Source organism: Octopus bimaculoides, chromosome 14 (assembly GCF_046866305.1).
Source record: "Octopus bimaculoides isolate indiv1 chromosome 14, ASM4686630v1, whole genome shotgun sequence".
NCBI classification, from domain to species: Eukaryota; Metazoa; Mollusca; class Cephalopoda; order Octopoda; family Octopodidae; genus Octopus; species Octopus bimaculoides.
Window position 1 is genome coordinate 36478963 of NC_142941.1, and position 17245 is coordinate 36496207.

Sequence of the window (17245 nt, forward strand, 5' to 3'; positions counted from 1 at the left end):
AAAGCAACCATTATAACATTATGAGAGTAGATGAAGAACTCTGGAGTGTATAGATGTTCCATGCAAGCCTAAGATCACTGAATGGGTGTACTTAAACAAAGTCTTGGAGAAGAAATACTCATGATACCAAGAGAAAGTTATGCATAGGGTATTTTGCAAGATGGATTACCTCAGCACCATTGGCAGGGGTAGTAGCCTCTCTCCTAGAGCTGTGATATGTAAATTACATCTCGTTTAGAAAGCCCTGCCTTTACTATCCAGGAACAGGGGATTGCTGTTAAATACCCGATGAACAAGAGACACAGAGATGCCCCTAGATCACCACTCAGTGATAGAAAATGCTAATTATACAATATCTGTGTGGAGAATATCAATCAAATTATCAGCAGCAGCACCCCACCAAAAAAAAAAAAAAAATGTCTGAAAAACATTAGCTCCCCATGAGACATGACTTTGTTGCAAAGACAGTTTACAATACCATACAATAGAAGGACTGACCTAATGACCATACAAAAGGTACATCAGAACTGGAATGCATTCACACCTATAAAAACATGAATATTGGTGGAACATCCTGATAATAACAATAACCTGGTGTAAGCACAACAGAGTAGACATTGTCTTAATGGACAGAGAGCAAAAGACATACACTGTAGTAGAGACAGGCTACCCAGGCGACGTGGCTATTGTATCAAAAGTTGTAGAAAAAGAAAACATTTATGGAGAACTGATAAGAAACTTGAAGCTCCTATACTCAAACTACACATTTTTACTTGGACCTATTATCATAGATCCAATCATCATAGACCTTTTTCATCAATACCTTTTTCCCCAATGCCACTACTATGGCTACTACCACTACTATTACTACCACCTCCACCAATACCACCACCATCACTGCTTATTATCATAGGTCCTATTATCAAAGGCCAGGCTGAGACCTATTACACTGGTCTGCATGATTTTTTTTTATTGGCTGTATGGTATCTTTTTCTGAATATATATGAAAAATAATGAGTCATTGTGTCTTTTATTCATCTCTATCACATCAGGTTGTCAAGTTATACAGAGACGTTACTTTTCTCTTTTTGTTTAACGTAAGTAAATGATAAATTAATATTTTTCTTCATTTTCAGTCTGTGAATATGTCTAGAAGCTGCATCAATCCACCAGATATATTCTGCTATGTCTGCAGGCAATTCACCCCTTCAGATTCCTGGGGAAATATTACTCCTTTGTTGAAGTGCTGCTATCTAGCTTATTTTGGTTGCAAACTGGGAAACCAGGACAAGCTTGCAAGAGTTGCATCAGTAAGCTTCAAATGTGGTCAGTTGGAAAACTTCAACGTATGCCTTTTGGAGTGCCAAAGGTATGGTACTCCAAAGAGTACCAATGATGACTGCTACTTTTGTATGACTAAAGTAGCTGGATTCAACAAGAAGACTAAAGGTTGCATAATACACCCAAATATTCTTTCAGCAATAAGGCCTGTTCCACATGATAATTATCATAGGCCAAGCTTGACTAAATAACAATGGATTAGCATAAAAACCTAGAAAAACTGGAGTCCTTCAAGAATAAACAAAGCAAATTCATCTGTGTTCTCCAGATATCAGCAACCAATAGTACAGTTAAAACTTGTAAAATGTTCCAGAGATTCTCTATGTGGGTTTCTCAGGCTAAACATGAAAAACATGACCCCCAGCCCCATATGAATTTGGAGGAGGGCAGATATATGTACAAATCAACATATACACATGGAATGCATGAATGCACATGCATAAGAGTGAAGCACAAACACTTGTATATTATAGAGTTAAAAGTGTGAAGCACAGACACTTATATGCTAAAATGAAATGCATATCCACTGCAAAAATGCAAGCTATCCATGAGCACAAACATGCATGTATACTCACATCAACAGATTCAGATGATCACATTTCAACACTTCTCTTAAATAAAACAAAAGAGCTTTGCCACCTGGTTAATGACAAGCTCGAATTCTCCAAATGAAAAAATCCTAAAGAAAACACATACATACACATATATGTACATATGTATTCACGCATAATGTGCGTGTGCATATGTATATATGTATGGGTGTTTGTGTGCATGTGTGTATATATATATATGTCTGTGTGTGTATGCATATATATATGTGTGTGTGTGTGTGTGTGTGTGTGTGTATGTGACAGGCTTGCAGACAGATTACATCTAACAATTTTGTTTCACTAACAAGACATTGGTCAACCCAAGGCTATTGGTGAAGTCACTGGTCAATGGTGCTGTACACTGGGATCAAAGCTGGAGCCATCTGGCTTGTGAAGAGAATTTCTTAACAACACAACCAGGCCCAGCATATACTGATAATGATGGTGATGATGGCAACGTTGATGATATTGTTGATAATGATGGTGATGGTGGTCATGGTGGTAGTGATGATGTTGGTGTTGGTGTTGGTAATGATGAAGATGAAGAGACAATGGAAGAGCAGAAGACCAGTAGTAGTAGTGGTCATGGTGACACAAAGAGAAGGAATGATATACCTAGGCTGGTGGTCATTGACATGTAGCTACAGTAGCAGTGGTAGTGTTAATGTTGTTACTGGTGTTGGTTGTGATGGCAGAGTTGGTTCTCATTGGTGATGGTAGTGTTTATGACAGTGACTGTCGAGTGTCAAGGGTGGTAGTAGTGGTGGTGGCGGCAGTGGTGTTGGTGTTGGTGGAGATAGTGGTGGTGGTGGTGGTGGTGGTGGTAGATAGATTGTTGTTGTTATTGTTGGTGGTAGTTATGGATATGTCGGAGGCGGTGGTGATGATATTGGTTTTCGAAGTGACGTTGTAAATGATGATCCTGGAGGTGGTGGTGGTGGTGGTGCTGCTGCTGCTGCATTTGGTGTTGTGGTGATGTGATGGTGGTGATGGTGTTGACATTTGTAGTGGTAATGGTGGTTGATTGTCGTAGTGGTGGTAGTTGTTGCAGAGGAGGTAGTAATGGTATTGCTATTAGCTGAGGTGGTGGTGGTGGTAGTGGTTTTCATTGCCATAATGGTATTGGTCATTGCAATGGTAGTTGTTATGGTAGTGATGTTGGTGTTAGTAGCAGCAGTCATTATCATAGTGGTGGTTGTGGTGGTGGTGGTGGTGGTAGAGGTGTTAATATCAGTAGTAGAGGTGGTAGTAATAGCAGTAGTGATAATGGTGGTGGTGTTGGTGGTAGTGGTGGAGGCAGCGACGGCGGCAGTGATAGTGATGGTATTGGTGGAGGTGGTAGTAATAGTAGTGGTAGTAGCTGTAGTAGTGGCATTGGTGAAAAAGGTATTGATGTTATTTGTGATGGTGGTGGTGATGATGATAGTGGCAGGGGTATTTGTAGTGATGGTCATCACAGTATTAGCAGTTGAGGTGTTGGTGGTAGTAGGTGGGGAGGGTGGTGGTAGTGGTGGTGGTGGTAACGGTAGAGTCAGAAGATGGATGGTGCTGATTCCTTACACGATACATATAAATCAAAGAGCTCAGATAGATTATATTAGCAAGACGCTGCTTTAATCATTTGGTCTCTTAGATGTGTTTCCAGCAGCACAGAGTCAAAAGTTTTCCATATATTTCTGAAACTGAAGACCAAACAACAAACATATTGCTGGCTGCTGGCTCTATACAACTAATGGCATCAAACTTAACTTACAAATTACTCCTCTGATTTTAGCATACACAATGCCACATATGCATATACACAGCAACAAAACGTGCACACATATGCACCATGCACACAATAAACATACATATACACACACAACACACATATGCAACATATACATACATACAGACACACATACAGACACACCCAGATGGGTTTCATATTTATATTTCAATTTGTATGTGTGTATCTTTGCTTGTCTCTGTGTGTGCATGCATATGCATACATACATACATGCATGTATGTATGCATTTACATATATATGTATATCTAAATATATATATATATATATATATATATATATACACGTATATGTGTACATACATATATATATATATGTACATATATATATATATATATATATATATATATATATATATACATACATACATATATATATGTATATATATATATATACATACATACATATATATATATATATATGTATATATATATATATATATATATATATATATATATATATATATATACACATATATATACATACATACATATATATATACATATATATATATATATATACATACATACATACATACATATATGTGTACATATATATATATGTATATATATACATTCATACATATGTATGTATGTAATGTATTATGTATATTTTCTCTTTTATCTTTTACTTGTTTCAATCATTAGACTGCGGCCATGTTGGGACACCACCTTAAAGAATTTTTAGTGGAATGAGTCGACCAGCGAAATAGAACTAGAAATGAGAGTATATATAAATATATATATATGTTTTTTATTAACTGACTGAATTTACAAGGTGATTCAAGGGTTGAGAGTTTTGTGCATAGATCAGAAGATAAGTGCCAATGCATTAAACTCTCAACCCTCGAGTTACTCTCTATCTTGTGCCAATTATCATTATATATATATGTATATATATATATAGATAAATAGATAGATAGACAGATAGATAGATACTGATATATGCATTCATACATAAACACACACACACACACACACATATATATATATATACAGAGGTGGACACCATCAATCGAAAACTTAACTTTGTTAATCATTAATCTGTTAACGTTAATGTTTATTGAAAAAAGGCATAACTATAGTTTAATACCCCACTGAATTTGGTGCCTCATAACCTCCAGAAAAATGGATACTTTTTATAGGAAGTTTCACCAAATAATCGCTTAGAAAGAGTATATGTAAAAATTTGTCGGGAAAAATTTTCTGAGGGGCTGAGACGAGGAGTTACAGAAAATTCACAGGACCTGATATTTTCCCTCTTATAACTTTCTGGAAAATAGGAATTTTTAAATGAAATTTTATACAGATACCTTTCAAACTGTGGATTACGATTACAAAGAAATTTGTAGGCAAAATGTTTGGGAGTGGTGGGGAGTAGTTTATGGAAAATGGAGTTTTGAATCAGACGGCCCACATAAGTTAGAATTTCTCCATTTTGACGGGGATTTTTTCCACTTTTTTCCACCAAAGACTTCAGAATGATGGGAGGCATCTTTTCATGAAAAAGAAAGAAAAAATTTATAAAATATATTTTTCACTCCCACCACCCCAGTCCAAAACGCTTTTGGCCATTTTTTTTTCACTATGTACTTAAAACCTGTGAGAGAAACATTTTTTGTTTAAAAAAAAAATTGTTAATGATTTCAGTGGAAATGTATAATTTAAGGGAGATCTGGCTGTTGTTTCTAGAACATCCCAAACCCTCCCTCCTCGCTTCTTCCTCACTCACACATCTATTGGTAGTTTTCAATATTTTGCTCCCCATAAACAAATTTTATGGAATGATGATGTCAAAGTAACACATGTGTAGTACCAGCCGAGCGAAGCGATGTTATGTGTGTGTGTGTGTGTGTGTGTAAGAAAAAACACCTAAAAACATCTTTAATGTTCATGTTAATCTATCAAATGTAAGGCTTATCTGTTCAAGTTATTTTGAATTATTCAGGTTCAAGATGGGTGTCCACAATATTTGCTTGTAACTTTGTAAGTTTTTTACATACAGATTTGAAATTTTGTCAGTGGGTGCTTTATATACTACTAGTTTATAATTATGTCATTTTAGCTGAACTTGCTGAATAAATTTGACTTTTATGAGCAAGTAAATCTAATTAACAGGGGTAAAAGAAATAACATTATGGATAAACACTAAAATTGAAATTCTTAATGCGCCTTGCCTGTTTGATTTGTTACTAAAATTATCCCAGATGGCAACTGACAAAAATTTTTGTCACTTTTCAAGATGAGGTACATTAATTTGAATTAATTAAAATACAGTTATAATCGGTACAAGATTTTATTCATTTGGTAAATATTGCATACTTTGGTGTGGAGTAATTCTTTTTTTTCGGGGGGGGGGAGGTGCATTCAACGTATTTGACCTCCAAACATGCTGCAAGCCACATTTTCTGGAAAAGAAAGATGGGAGGGGTGGTTTTTCACCTCAAAGTTTTTTACCAAGAGAGTTTTGTTTCACGGGTCTTTTTTCTTTTCCAAATTATGTTGCATGCTTTCGACGAATGTGACATCAAAATCATACATAAGCAGCTCCTTTTTCCAGAAAAGGAAAGATTTGGCTGCTATTTCTAGCATGTTCTGCTACCACATAACAGCTATTTGGGTTCACATTGAAATATCTGTGTTCAAACCAAAATATTTACCAACTTTTTCCTTCAATTTATTTTTTCCACTTTATGGAAGTCAAGACAAAAATGTAAGAAGACAGTTAAAGGTCCTATTTTTTTCCCTGATCAAAAGATTGCATTGTGTTACATCATTTTATTCCTTCTGTAATAATACCAATGTTCTCTTCGAAACATATGTCGGAAGTATAAAGATTTGCATAACACCTGCGTTTAACTCCATTTATTTATATATATATATATATATATAAAAATATATATGTATATAAAATATATAGATCGATAGATAGAAATATATATACATGCATACATACATATATACGTAATGAGAGTTAATTTGTTTGATAATGATTTTCAAAGTTAACTTAAAAGTTAAATTGTTAACAAAAATGTTAATTTCATTAATTAATGATTAACAGATTTATGCCCAGTTCTGTATATATATATATGTGTGTGTGTGTGTGTGTGTGTGTGTGTGTGTGTACATATAAATATATATATATCATCATCATTATCATCATTGTTTCACATCCACCTTCCATGCTAGCATGGGTGGGATATATATATATATATATATATAGATAGATACATGCATACATATATACATACATACATACATACACACACATACATATATATATATATATATATATATATATATATATATACATGTGTGTGTATGTATACACTATGGTTACTCATTGGTTTTCATGTATGCTGTTGCTCTTAGCAATATAGAAGATGGATTACACCTGCTGGCCAGAGGCACAACGTCACATTTTTTTCCCACTCATGAAGAACTGACTGATTATATCTATCTATCTATCTATCTATCTGTCTATCTATCTATCTATCTATCTATCTATATATATATGTATATATATATATATATATATATATATATATATAGATAGATAGATATATTCACATGTACACTCACACATATTGAATGGTGGTTGCTTATTGCAATCACTTTAGTATGGAAGCATTTGACAATAATATGCTGTTTGATAACAATAACAGCGATTACAATAAGTGGTTTCATATACATAGATACACACACACTCATGTGGGCATGTGTGTCATCATCATGATCATAATCATCATGGTCATCATTATCACCACCACCACCACCACTACCACCACAACTACCACCACTATCATTATCATCACCATCATCATCGCCATTGTCATTGTTACTATTGTCTTCATCGCTGTTGTCATCATTGTTATCATCATTATCATCATCATCATTTTCTTCCTCTTCCTCATCATCCTTACATTGAAGAGTTTTAGTCTAACTAATCAAGTCCAGTACTTAATTTGTAAGTCTGGTACTTGTTGTACCAGTCTCTTTAGCCCAAACACTAAGCTACACGGTTGTAGCTTCAATTCCACTCCTGCAATCACACAATGATTGAAGAAGTGAAACTAAAACCACTTGGTTGCAAGGCAGGCTTCTTCACCACTCAGCTAAGCCTGCTTCCATCTATATTTTGTTTAAATTTATTGGAAAACTCTCAGTGAATTCATTCTTTTGTCATTATTACTCTGAGTTACGCAGTCATGCACCTGAGATATTTGCTTTCAATTTTTCAAACAATTATTTATACATACATACATACATAAATACATACATACCTGCATGCATATATACATACATATTTGCTTACATCATATAAGTACACAAACATAGACATACACATAAAATATATACAGACACATGCACACACACGCGCATGTACATACATTTTTGTATGAGCTGAAATACACAGTAATATGTATACATACACACATTATATATATATATATATATATATATATATATATATATATATATATATATATATACATACACACACACATACACAAATATATACATACATATATATACATACATATATATATATATATATATATATATATATATATATATATATATATATGTATTCACATACAGCACTCAAAGATTAACTCATGTCCTATTGAAAATATTCAAGAATGAAGAAGAAACTTAGATACATACTTTGGAGATATCAAAGAAGGACTATAGTAACAGTGAAAGACTGATATTTGTACCCTCTTTGTATGCATGTATAAATGTGAATATATTTCCGAAAGATAAAGGGAAAGTGAGAAAGGAGGAGTGAGAGAAATAGAAAGAAAGCATGCAACAGAGAGGGCGAGAGAGATAAGGAGAGAGGTGGAGTGAGTGAATGAGTACAGAAGAGCTGCAGTGAAAAGGAAATTGATAGATATACAGAGATAGACAGGTAAAGCAAAAAGATAGATGGAATCAGTCAGATATATTGAGGTAGATAAATAGACATTCAGACATTCAAATTGATTGTCAAAAAGATAGATATGTTCTACTTTGAGAAACATCTTGCAAATAACAGAAGAAATAGTATAAGAAATAAATAAATGAAAACATACATAAATAAATGCCAGAGACATCTTGCATATGTATCTGTATGTGTGTGTTCAGTTGGAAGATGAAACAAATAAAGACACACACACGTGTGTGTGCATGTGTAATTGTGAGTGGTATATGTCTATGTATATTCACACATAAGCATACACATGTTCACACACGTATTCATACGCAAATATATAAAGGAAATGACTCACATCTGCTCACACATTCTTAGAATCTAAAGACACAAATCTTTCTAAGATATCACAATGCTCAAACTGAACATTATATGTAACCAGTGTTTGAAAAATATTCTACAACTTGGAAAAGAAATGAATAGTATACTTCATGTCATATATATGTGTGTGTGTGTGTGTATGCATATATATATACACACAGACAGACAGAGAAAGAGATTTTTATAAAATAAATATATATATATAAAATACCCGTTGAATTAAACATTGCAATATGCATGAGGCGATATTTTATTGAATTGTATGTTAAAGTCACAACAGTGCTCAATATCTTGAGATAGAGCTAAAATTACATAAAGCAAATCCACTGTAAGTTAGATGATATGATTTCTCTTTTTTAATTGATGATTGTGTATGTAACCTATGAAACTTTGTGATTTCAAAATCTGGAATCTCAAACATATGCTTTTTAAATATGTGGTATAGACTATGTCATTTCCAGTATATCTAAATGTTCTGCAGCCCTCACATATATATATATAACTAATAGACATATCTATCTATCTATCTATCTATCTATCTATCTATCTATCTATCTATCTATCTATCTACATGAATGGATGGATGGATAGATAGATAGATATGGTATGAATATTTTGGTACACAAATGGAAGAACAAAAATTTCTGTGAAGTTTAAATTACAAAATATTTATTATTATTAACATAAAAATGTTGCACTGAATGACAGAAAAGAAGCATTTATACCAAGTGAGTTTGTGTGTCAGAAATGACAGTAGCCATAGACTGTGAAAATTGTGAAACATAGCCATAGACTGTGAAACATAGCCATAGACTGTGAAACATAGATAGGGAAAATTGAGTGGCTTGAATTCCTGCTGCAAGTTGATTTAAGCAGGGTTAAGACCACTGACAAGCTAGTGGGCACACCGTCTATATGTAGCCAATGTCTGTCAAAGAAACGACACCAAAGACGAAATTGTTAATAAGATTTCAATATGTTGGTTATCCAAAAATGTTTGTTTACAACACTGCAATTCAAATGAGTTAAATAACTGTTGGTTCTATTGTTTTCACTGGGAATACTAGCCACTGATTAAAACAAATTTTTGATGTGTTTATCAGACACTTGAATGAGTTAGACATCATCAATCCGTGGCGAAATCCTGTATCTGTAGCTTAGGTTTTTTTATTATATAAGAATATAGTTATTCAGGTTTGATTCCTTGGTAGTGAGTTTGTGCTTGGACTTGGCCAATATTCCTACTAGAGGGAGAGAGAGAGAGAGAGATAGAGAAGGACACTTGGGAAAATATACTTGTGGTAATATGATTGACTATAACTGTTGAAAGCAGTGGCCTAGTATGGCTGTTGTCCAATTTCTGAAACTCAGTAAAATGTATAACTTTCAGAAAAAGTATGAACAACATACAGTTTCATTGGCTTTCTCTCATAATTCTGTGAAACTGTCCCTAACAATAAAACAGAAATGACAGTAGTTCCTAGTTCATATCCAGTCCAACATTTAGTACACACTCCTAGGAATAAGAGACTGAATAATGACTGGCTATCAAATTGATTGAAATGCATTATACTGCATAGGATCACTGGCATGTTTGACAATAAAAATACATCAACAAATAAAAGCAAATATCCTTTTTTTTACTGTAAAACTTAAATGTCAAAGAGACTGATACTGGACATTTGCACTGCAGTAGCAAAGTTGTAAAAGGTGAGCAACATTTTTTTTCTTTTTTAGAACCACACTTTGCAGCCACCTGGTTTTAGGTTCAGTCGCCCTGAACGGTATCTTGGGCAAGTGTTTTCTACTCTAACCCCAGGCTAGGGTAGAAGACATACAATGCCTTGTGTCTGAATTTGGTAGATGAAAACTATCTGAAAGCCAGTTGTTTTAAATATAAATATATATATTTCAAGGTTTTTAACTTTTAAATTTGTATATTTAAAAGAGACAGAAATTTCAAAATCTAGTTAATGATCCCCTAAGGTAAGTTCTTATGCTATATTGGTAACGGTTGCTACATCCTCTGGAAAATTATATATATATATATATATATATATATATATATATATATACATGCATACATACATACATACATATATATATATATATATATATATATATATATATATATATATATATATATATATATATATATACATGCATATATACATACATATATATATATATATATATATATATATATATATATATATATATATACATGCATATATACATACATACATATATATATATATATATATATATATATATATATATATATATATATATATATATACACACACACACATACACACATGACAGAAGTAAATAGATGCTCTTATAATCATTAAAATGAATTAAAATCTGAAATTATGCATTCAAATTATTTATTAATTGTTATAATGTGAATATTTGAGATTTAGTTGATATGCTCTTTGTATTTTTCAATGCAAGGACCCTATTAGTCATGTTACCAATCAGATGAATATTCTCTTGCAGAATTTCTTGCCAAGTTTCATGCAGTAATCTCAAAAGATCTTACTTTGAAGATGCTTTCTTGTTCTTTTTATGAAGTGTACTGTCCATTATGTCCCAGAGGTGCTCAATAGGGTTCATATCTGGTGACTGGCTTGGCCTTGGAAGCTTTTTAATGCCATTCTCATCCAGTAAATCTTGGGTCATTTTAGCTGGGTAACAAGGAGCCCCATCTTCCATAAATAAAGAGTCTGCTTTAATCATTTCACCACTGGAGAAGATTGGAAGGAGTCCATTCTGCCATATGGATACATATTTATCTGAGTTTATATTTCCTTCACACTCCACCAACTCTGATAAACTATTGCTCCAAATTGCTCCCCAGACCATCACAGAATAGTTGCCATGTTTCATTGTTGGCTGCAATCTTTTCATATCAAATTCTTGATCACAGAGTCTCAAGACCTATACTTGACCACTGTCAGGAAATACAGCAAATCTGGACTTATCATTGAATATGACAGTGTCCCAAAATGTTAGTGGCCTCTTCACCATCTCACTGGTTCAATCTTTTCTCTGCTTGATGTTGGCTGGTTGAAGAAGTGGCTTCTTTCTTGCTGCTCTGCCATAGTAATCTAGTTTGTGGAGATACCTGACAACTCTTCTCTGACTAACATCAACTTGTTCTGCTATGTTAGAGGCCTTGCAATGAGGATTATCCTCCACACTTCTCTTAACAAAGAGAAGGGTCCTATCAGAGGGTCCTGGTTGATCTGGGTAAGGTAATGTGAACTCCTTCCCTTCTCTGGTGAATTGCATAATCACTCTATTAACTGTAGAAAGCAGGATCCCAAGGTTTTCTGTGATTTTACATTGAGTAAATCCACCTTCAGATTGACCCACAATACGGCCTCTATGAAATACAGGCAGTTCCAAGGCTCCTTTTGTACATGGTACGATTAAACAGTCACATATAAAACCTGAAACATAAAAATGTCAATTAATAAAAAATATAAACCGTTACAAGTTAGAATAAGCATAAAATGATGTTTTATGTGGTGTCTATTTACTTCTGTCATGTCTGTATATATATATCATCATCATCGTTTAACGTCCGCTTTCCATGCTAGCATGGGTTGGACGATTTGACTGAGGACTGGTGAAACCGGATGGCAACACCAGGCTCCAGTCTGATTTGGCAGAGTTTCTACAGCTGGATGCCCTTCCTAACGCCAACCACTCAGAGAGTGTAGTGGGTGCTTTTACGTGTCACCCGCACGAAAACGGCCACGCTCGAAATGGTGTCTTTTATGTGCCACCCGCACAAGCCAGTCCAGGGGCACTGGCAACGATCTCGCTCGAAAATCCTACAGGAGCCAGTCAGGCGGTACTGGCAACGGCCACGCTCAAAATGGTGCATCTCATGTGCCAACCGCACAAGAACCAGTCCAGGGGCACTGGCAACGATCTTACTTGGCTTGCCGGGTCTTCTCACGCACAGCCCATTTCCAAAGGTCTCGGTCCGTAGTCATCGCCTCGGTGAGGCCCAATGTACGAAGGTCTTGCCTCACCACCTCAGCCCAGGTCTTCCTGGGCCTACCTCTTCCACGGGTTCCCTCAACTGTTAGGGTGTGGCACTTTTTCACGCAGCTATCCTCCTCCATTCTCACCACATGTCCATACCAGCGCAATCGTCTCTCTTGCACGCCACAACTGATGCTTCTAATGTTCAGCTTTTCTCTCAAGATACTTACACTCTGACGGGTATTCACATTGACATTACACATCCAACGGAGCATACTGGCTTCATTCCTTGCGAGCTTACGTATGTCCTCAGCAGTTACAGCCCATGTTTCACTGCCATGTAGCATGGTTGTTCGTACGCATGCGTCATACAGTCTGCCTTTTACTCTGAGTGAGAGTCCCTTTGTCGCCAGCAGGGGTAAGAGCTCTCTAAACTTTGCCCAGGCTATTCTTATTCTAGCAGCTACACTTTCAGCGCACCCACCCCCACTACTAACTTGGTCGCCCAGATAGCGGAAGCTATCGACTACCTCTAGTTTTTCACCCTGGAATGAGATAGAAGTTGTTTCCTGTTTGTTTGCAGTCTTTATTGCACCTGAACATCTGCCACAAACAAAAACTAACTTGCTAGTTAACCTGCCTTTGATGTTGCTGCACCTCTTATGTGTCCATAGCTTGCACCGGGTACATCTTATAGAGTTACTACCTACTCCTTTTCTACATACTGAGCAGGGCCATCTACCTGAAGGGGTTTGTGTTTTATCTACCTTCCTACTTATTAGGATTTTGGTTTTAGCTAGGTTGACTCTAAGGCCCTTCAATTCTAGACCTTGCTTCCACACCTGAAACTTGAAACTATATATATATATATATATATATATATATATATATATATATATATATACATGTACACACACACACACACATATGTATGGTAAATGAAAGACAGAAGATGGAATATACGAGAATTTTTATTAACCATGACAATTATTTTGACACCTCTAGCATCGATCCCTCATGGGTGGGACTCCTAACAATTGGTTCAGGAGCATCTGGCGGTGCAGATGTGTCACATCGGGTGATAAATATACACAACTCATTAAAATAACAGTTCCACAATGTATTTTCTCTTGTCATTGAAAGAAAAGCAACAAAATGAAGGAAATATCTTCATTTATATAGAAGATCCAAAATAAAATCACAGATGTGGAAAAAGAAATGAACACACAATACAGCTAGAAAAGTATTTAAAATAGCCGTTAACAGATATGGATGTGTAAACGCCCTTGCATGAGCTGCATGGTGTTTGTACACTCGCTCATACCATCTTCCACCAAAATGTAAGCATACGCACATGTGTAGTTTGGTGCACATACAGTCACAAAGCAAGTTAAATAGCTACTTACCGTTTATAAGAATGGTGAGGTTAAAGCTAAACTTAATTCATCCATACCTTAAAATGAATTATCTTAACAGTTACCCCAATTCATTCCCACTGCATTGTACAAAAGTACATTTATATGCTTGTAGGCATCTTGAGAATCTTTCAGAAATTCTATTAATGATCTCCTCATTGGTCCACAGAAGAGACAGGGATTCCTTGGAGCAGAATCAGCATCTCCTAGAAATGATATTGTAGAGTTTTGTGTGCCTTACTATGGACCAAGTTATATTATTCTTCATTTTATCTTTCTTCAGTTGTCACACAAGATCAGCCAAAGATGTTGAATATCTCTTATTGATTCTCTTGTGTGTATGTGTATACACACACACACACACACACATGTGCGCACACACATATTCAGTTTCCTGATACCAAATCCATTCACAAGGCTTTGGTTGACCTGGGATTATAGTAGAAGACACATGTCAAAGATGCCATGCAGTAGGATCGAACTTGCAACCACATGGTTTGAAAGCAAGCTTCTCAACCACACAACTGGCACAAGGCTTCAGAGTTTTAGGAGACAAAATAATGTATTATATTGACCCCAGTATTTGACTGGTATTTTATTCTTTCAACTCCAGAAGGCAAAGTTGACACTAATGGGATCTAAAATCAGAATATAATACATGTTAATAAATACCAGAAAATGCCCAACATTGATCTCTAAATAAAATGAGGTTAATAATCTGAACATTTATCATCTAATTCCTTTTATTGTTCTGAGAAATGCTTATTATTAAAAAAATATTCCACAATTTGAATAGAAATGAAATTGTAGCTTCTGTCTTTTATGGTGCTTCCCTGATCCTTATACAGAAACTAGTACCATGTGATCTCATTATTCTCTGTAAATCTTAAATCATACAACTAGTTATAGTAAAAAATATATATCAATATTTCCCTGTTCAAAGAAGTATAAATACAACCAGGAATAAAGAGATAAAATCTTGTTGTAAAAGTTTTGCTTCAGTGTGAGAGACAATAAATCTGAGTTCCTGTACCTAGTCATAGAAAAAAATAAAAGATATATATATATATCAATATTTTTAATTGTTTTTGGAAGTCTGAATACAACCAGGAATAGAGAGATAATATCTTGCTATCTTGCTATAAAAGTGTTGCTTCAAATGTGAGAGAATTTCGAATGGTTTTGATAGAAAGACTGAAGAGCTTCAGTCAGCTGACGTTATTGGATTCTAGAGTAAGCTGTCAATTCTCTGCTCACATGTAAATGTTTCTAATATATTTCCTTATATCAATATCAGATAAGGAATTAGATGGCTTTCATAAATGAGGTCTAAGCCTGTTTGTGTTGGTTAGTTAGTTCGAAGGAAAGTAAATGTCCTGATTTTAAAGCTCATTTGAGAAAACAAGAAGTAGATAACATAATAAGAACATAATAAGGTATATTAATCTGGGAAATTTTAGACATTACACTGGTTTTAGAATTTACAGTTTGGAAACAGCAAGAAGATTCTAACAATGCAATGAGATATTGTTACTGCCAGACAGAAAATAGATAAATAAACAAATGAATAAATAAATAAATGAATAAATATATAGATAAATAAATAAACCAAGAAAAAGAAAAAAAGATAAAAAAAGAAAAAAGAAAAAGAAAGGAAAGATATCTCCAATAATATTTCTGTGATATACATTGAAGTTTTTCAGAACTCTGATATCAACTAATTTGGGATAATGCCAAAGAAAAATAACACAAAGGAATGCAAACAACATTGGAACAAGAAAGAAAGAAAGAAGATTAACAAACAACAAAATATTGATACTTACTTGGATCTGAGGAATCCTTGGCACATAGTGTACAATTGATTTTTTTTTTTTATGATTATTTGCGACATCACTGATGGAGGTTGTGGGAGATGAAGGAGAGAAAACTATTTGTTATATACAACCAATAGAATACAGCTTTCCTCTTCTCAAATGTTTGAATAAGATTTGTAACCAGGAAAATTTTCTGACCTTTGGGTAAAATCTATACAAATTTGCTTTGTAACCGAATCAATACTATCTGAACCGTATGTATTAACATACAAGAGTGTATGTTTGATATTACCATTTACAAAATCTACCTACAACTGATATATATATATATATTTCTACAATATCCTCTCAAATACAGATATGCATTTCCAACAGTTGTATGGCTATGTAGTTGATTGGTCTTCAATAAACATTGTCTCTTACTACTGGGCGAGAATTGATGCTTACATGTCTGTTTTAATCTAATGTTTGGTTTTGTGAGAACTGGCGACGTTATATCCCACAGATAAGTTTACATTTGTACAGAAAATTCTTGTGTGCATTTCTGTAGGTTAGTCGTGTGTGTGTGTGTATGCATAATATACATATATATATATATATATATATATATATATATATATATATGTATATATATATATATATATATACAGGATTATATATGTATATATTAATATGTATATATTAATATATATATATATATATATATATATATATATATATACAGGATTATATATGTATATATTAATATGTATATATTAATATATATATATATATATATATATACACACACACACACATAGATCTATATATATGTTCATGTGTATGTATATATACATACATATATGTGTGTATGCACATATACAGGTTTTCTTTTTGTTTTCCCAAATTACATTATGTATCCTTTTTTCTTTTCTTTTTTGGTCACTCCAAACAACTAGCTTATGTTAAAGGACAATTTATTGAAGAAGAAAAAAAATAAAACACAAAAGTCAAAAAACAAA

At 34.0% G+C, this 17245-nt stretch overlaps 1 protein-coding gene and 1 long non-coding RNA gene across 8 annotated transcripts in view; one reads left to right on the forward strand and one right to left on the reverse strand.

Moving 5' to 3' along the window:
- LOC128249440 (uncharacterized) overlaps nt 1-17245 on the forward strand; it is a 349834-nt gene that overhangs the window by 216805 nt on the left and 115784 nt on the right. The window lies entirely within an intron of this gene.
- Nucleotides 17187-17245, reverse strand: part of LOC106868934 (protocadherin beta-15) — a 166537-nt gene continuing 166478 nt past the window's right edge. For all 7 annotated transcript variants that reach the window (XR_016244297.1, XR_016244298.1, XR_008265537.2 and 4 more), the window contains one exon: nt 17187-17245. This exon is cut by the window's right edge and continues 395 nt beyond it. The gene's annotated coding sequence lies outside the window, so the exon portion shown is untranslated.